This window comes from Lissotriton vulgaris, chromosome 9 (genome assembly GCF_964263255.1).
Source record: "Lissotriton vulgaris chromosome 9, aLisVul1.2, whole genome shotgun sequence".
Classification (NCBI taxonomy): domain Eukaryota; kingdom Metazoa; phylum Chordata; class Amphibia; order Caudata; family Salamandridae; genus Lissotriton; species Lissotriton vulgaris.
Genome location: NC_141697.1, coordinates 669,244,743 through 669,250,903, shown reverse-complemented (window position 1 = coordinate 669,250,903; position 6,161 = coordinate 669,244,743).

The following is a 6,161-nucleotide window of genomic DNA, read 5'->3' as shown; positions in this document are numbered from 1 at the left end:
ATGGTGGATGTATGAATTATGAAACAAGAAGGTACATGAAATACGCCTTCAAGACTAAAAATGAATGAGTGAACGATTGATGAGAACCAATGAATGTGCCTATAAAAGAGAAATGACATACGCTTTTTATTTAACATCGATACAGTCAATATCCATGCATAAACCCGACTGTCGACCAATATTCAGTTTGCCTAAGCCACCGAGAGAGTTGACCTGACCCATTATACAGGGGTTGGAGAGCCAGTACAAAATCGACCATACCCTACCACACTGGATAGTGTATGTCACTGTACATAATGTTGTAGTTTTCCCATATCCCTTCCCTTTGTTTTGTTTTATTTTTGTTATTACTTTCTATACATCCTTCTCTCATAGGTACCAATAATAGACCTTATCAGAACAACAATAAATGATGTTCTGAAACAAGTTACACCAAGTAATTCTTAGGAGTATCCTTCACCTTTTTCACCTCACCCTGGTCCTGAAGAAAGCCCACCCGACCTTTTGGCGAACAAGGGCTGAAACATGTCGACCTTTTTCACAATTGTTGCGTGATAGAGCCATAACAAGCTCCTCAATCACCTACATCAGTTTTATTGTCTCAAAAGACCCCGGAACGAATAAAAAGTTATATCCGGAACCAAGAGACTTTTAAATTCACTTCACTACTTCACGAGCACCATTTCTGGTCACTACTGTTATAACAAAGGGTATTACCTCCTGGTGGAGGTTGCAAAACCACTAAACCCCATGATTTTGCGAAAACGTGTGTAAGAAGCGGAGAACGTAAATATACCGCTCAGAGACAACCACCAAACAACACGTTAATGAGGGTTTTTTTATTGGGACTAGAACCGAGACCGCATACCCAATGTTGTGCAGGACAAGTGATCCTCTAATGTAGGACAAGTGATCCTTCCGCTTTTGATTAGTTTATATTAGGTACCCCCAGGGTCTCCCCAGGTGTCCCTGGGGTGGAGGTCCGGTATCTGTAAGGTGGACCCTCATTAAATGAGTTTTATATGGCCTGGGTAAAGTGAAATTGCACATTTCACTCCCCACATTCTGATAAAGTGCTACCCCAAATCGACTTTGGTGGTAGGACCACTGTGGAGAGATGATCTGCAATATTTCTGCATTTTCAGCACCCCTAAAGTCTCCCCTAGATATACCAGGGTTGGGGGTCCTGTAGATATAGGCAGATTACTTATAAAATATGTTTGTATAAGCCCTGGTACTGCAAAATTGGACCAAGTGATTTTTCCCATTGCAAATCCCTTGCCTCATAGGTTAACATGGAAGAAAGTTATTAATTATTAGGAGAAGGATAAATGTACCTTTTACTTTATTAAACTTTATTTTACAGTTAAGTCATTAAAGTAATACATAAAATACACATTTTACAGTATAAAAATTACATTTCCATTTATATAAATAAATACTTAAAACATGATTAAACTTCAAAAGACTAATGTCGAATATCTTATTTCCTAAAAATTCATTAAAAAGATTGTTTAACCCCTTCCATGCGGCCGCGATTCTGCGCCTGTGCGGCAGAATTGCGAGTGGGCGGGTTTATGATGGCCCCCAGCCGTCATGAGCACACGAGCACCGTAGTGCATGACGGCTGGGGGCCGTCATCAGCATGCAAGGGGTTAAAAACAGATAACCGTATATTCAGTTCAGGGTAATATTACTCAAAACTTCAGCTAAAAAGAATGCACCCCCTCTTTTCCTCAGTTGATTTGGGAGGATGAATTTAAAAACCTCTATTTACTGCCGTAACTGTTTTAACTGAATTACCCAAGCCCATTTTAGAAATTTGGCCATAGCTATAGCAATTAGGAGACTGGGATCTGTATATAAGATTCTTAATGCCTCTTCGTGTCTGCGGGTGCCAATTAATTGGCATATAGGTTTCACCCACATTGATCTAGGTGCAGCATATCAGGGACAAAAGAACAAAAGATGGCTTATAGATTCTTGTTGGTCCCTGAACCTTGGGCATTTGTCATCATCCTATTCTCCTGCCCATTTCGCTGTAAATGACCTTGTTGGAAGGGTGCCTACTCTAAGTTGAAAATAGAGTTTACGGTCATGCTGCTTCTCTATGGCATCCGAGTATAGTTCCAGCTTCGGTTGTACCTTAAATTCAAGAAAGCGACCTGTTAGGTGAGATGAAAGACCCTTTGCACATACTTTAGAATTAACCATCTCCCAGTACTTAGCCTTCATAATTGTTTTGAAGGGAATATCGCATTTGTGGGATCATCCCACAATTCCCCCATTCCCAGACTTACTAGGAAGGACCTAATAGCCTTCAGCCAATGTATTTTATGGAAGGTATCTTTAGCAATTATTTCCTTTAGGCCCCAGGCATAATGCTGAAGTTCCTCCGTATCCTACGCCAATACAATAACGGCCATAGGGAAGCTAGATCTTGGACAGCTTTTTTGCCCAGGTCCCACAGCAGTGGCGTCAAGGGAGTACTTTGCGGGACACTAGTCGCTTTTCTCAAAAACTCGTTTTCCGCTAGTGTCAGATTTCTTAAATTTTCAAACCCCCAAAGTTCAGCCCCGTAAAGACCCGAACTTATCACCTTCATCCCATAAATCTCCAAAAGTGGGCTAATAGGTTTCGATACTGAGGCTTTAAACTTTTTCAGAAGAAGACCTGCTTGCTGGTGATGTTTTAGTACAGCTAGATCTAGTTGGCTGGTCCAGCGCATATCTCTCTGAAGGGTTCCCCCAGATATGTAAAGGCATCAACCCGCTCTAATGGGGAATTATTCATATATTTTCTCCCTCTGAATGGTTTAACAGACCTGGACGGGTTGTGTTCAGTAAGAACCATAAACTTAGTTTTTGCAGTGTTTATTTCTAAGCCATGGTCCAAGCAAAAATCCTATAGCGCTGCAGGGCACGTTGGAGCCCGTTGCCGTTTTTGAGATTATCAGGGTGTCGTCCGCGAACATGAGGATAGGGACTCGCTTATCAACCATCACAGGGGCGTCGGTCGGGACCAGGGAGAGGAAGTCTCCCACGAACAGCGAGAACAAGGTAGGCGCCATAACGCAACCTTGTCGCACTCCCCGCTCAATGGGGAAGGTTTCCGTAACCTCGCCCCGCCGTCCCCAACGAACCCGAGCGAGCGTGTCCTCATGCAAGCGGAGGATCAAACTCAACAGCTCAGGGGCCATCCCCATCTAATCCAGGACTCGCCACAACTTATTACGCGGCACCAAATCAAAAGCCGCCCTTAAATTAACAAATACGGCGTACAATGTATCTTTCTCTAATGACCTCTTTAGCTAGATTTCCCAAAAGAGATAGGCCCCCAATCCCTCCTTCTAGTTCCCTTTGTTTGTTAAACAAAGAAATAAACAAATTGGTAAGAGATCAATATTTGGATATTCTCCCAGAAAGATCTCGATATATAGCCCTGTTAAAAAGAAGAAGGAAAAGGTTGAAATTCAGATTACGCAAAGATAGAGAGGACCAACTCTGGATACAATTGAGGGAGGCAACCTTTCATGGCCAAGCGAGAACATTTTGGTCCATAATAGGTAGGGGCTGTGGCGCAAGGATGATGCCCTCTCCCATCTCCATTGAGGAATGTGCCTGGGTTGATCATATAAAAAATCTTTATGCAAGTAACGGCGTCTCTGTTCCCGTTGGAAGTTTCAAGGCGGTTCTTTCGACCGTAGAGGAATCTCCATCTGAAAAGTCTATATAACAGGCAATAATGGAAATGCGCGCTTCTGGAGCTATGGGCCCAGACGAGCTGCCTATTTCTGTTATAAAGCAGAGCAGTTTAAAATGGAGTAAAATTCTCTATCCCGTATTTGCATACTGCTTTTCAAGCAGGTCAGTCCTTCCTTCGTGGAAAGGGAGTATTTTGATCCCCCTTTTTAAGAAGGGCGATCGACTTTCTCCCCAAAATTATCGCCAGATTGCTCTCCTGGATGCCGTTGGCAAAGTCTTTGCTAAATGCCTGCTAGGATTATTGAATGAATGGGTGGATCAATGCGGCTTATTACCTCTTGAGCAAACGGGCTTCCGTAAAGGCCACGGTACCCTGGATAACCTAACAGCTCTTCAGGTGATTATGGATAAATATATCACGGTCCGGGGGGGGAAAGTATATGCAGCCTTCATAGACTTCTCCACAGCATTCGATAAAGTCGACCGCCCTCTGCTGTGGAGGAAACTATCAGCCTTAGGCATGCCACCTATACTGTTGGATTTAATACAGGATCTCCATACAGATACATGGTGCCGTATAATGATGGGAGGGGAAAGAGGTTTGTCGCATCCCATCCCTTCTGCCAATGGTCTTAAACAAGGATGCCTACTGGCCCCCTTATTATTTTCCCTCTATGTATATGATCTCCCTCAAGCTTTGTCTCTGAGTAGTGGTATCGCCCCTGTTTTGGGGGATAAAGCTATTGCATGTTTAATGTATGCCGACGATATTTTGCTATTAGATCTGACTCCGAAAGGCTTACAAAATCGTCTGCATGCATTACAGGTGTTTTCAGAGTTGCATTTTTTACAGATTAATATTTCCAAAAGCAAGGTTATGTGTTTGACTGGTAAGAAAAGATATTCGCATGGGAATTTCACGTGGTCAATAGGCGGCCAAAAGTTAGAAATTGTGAAATCCTATATGTTTTTAGGGAAAATAATATGTGGTAACATGAGCAATAAGGCTCACATTGAGAATAACAGGCGTAAGGCTCTGATGCAGGGTAAGGGCCTAAATGCACTGTATAAAGCCACAGGAAAACGGCATTTTCCCTATTTGCTTGAAGCTTTTCGTGCAAAAATTCCTGCTTCCCTGCTTTACGGCACTGAACTTATCGAAGTGAGTAGTTGGGGTTTTCTTCACTCTGTTGAAGGTAGACTCCTGCGTCAACTAACCTCTGTTAATACTGCCTGCTCTGTAGCCTCTCTTAGGCTTGAGTATGGCATGAGAAGTAGTTGGGTTCAGGGGCTAGCTGGAATTGTGAGATGGATCTTTCACCTAGCTAAATGTGATCCATCCTCATTAAGACATCTTATCCAAAAGGAATTATTAGGTCCTTTAAAGGAGTTTTCACCAATTGTAAAAAACTTCAGAAAGGCGGTCATGTTATTGCAATTGGAGGAATCTACCCTTTTTTCTCTTTCCCTTTATCAGCTAAAAGCTTCCTTAAAACTTGCAACATGGAAGCTAAGCTTTTCGTTGGATAGAGATCAGATAAGGACAAAGAAAGGCGATTTGCCCGTTATTAATTCCCTTAGTCTTAAAACTATGCAACACTACACTACCTGGAATCTCCCACACGGCATTCGCCGTTTTTGGTTCTTATTAAGGCAAGATATGTTACCACTGAATAACCTTTTAGCTAAGTGGAATGGTTCCTCTAACAAATGTACATTGTGCAATGTTTCGATCCAAGATCTCACCCATGTCTTATTTATATGTCCGGCTCTGAAAAAATCCCGTCGTAAATGGGTGAGACCTATTTGTTTAGAACTTGGAATCTTATCTGCTGGTGCCTTTTCTGATGCCATTCTTTCGCCCCCTAATGAAATATTTTGTTCTAGAATTTTCAACTTTTTTAAATGCTTCTTAGATTTGTATTAATTATGTGTGTAAGTTTCTCTTTTTGTATACTATTGGAGTGTTACTGTGTATGTAAATTTTTATGTGGACCTCTTACGAGTTCCAAAACATAAATAAATAAACTTGAACTAATACCACAGAGCTCCAATAAAGGATAATAAACCGAGAGCCCTGATCTACCATACTGGTTTTCGGTCGAAAACCAGCCTGGAGATGACTCAAGATGTTTTCTTCTTCCATCCAGGTCTGGATTTTCCCCAATACCAGACGGCCCATCATTTTTTTGGATGGAGTCGAACAAGCTAATAGGCCTATAGTTGCCTGCTAGCGACTTGTCCCCCTTTTTATAGACAGGCACTATTTCAGCACATTTCCAAGATTGGGGGACAGCCATCCCTTGAGCTATGGAATTTACTAGATATGTAATATACACTCGCCATCTTTTCTTGTCATTTAAAAGTAGATCAGCAGGGACGCAATCCATACCCGGAGCGGGTCCCTCAGTTACTAATTCTAACGCCCTATCGGCTTCGCTTATAGTGAAGGCGGCC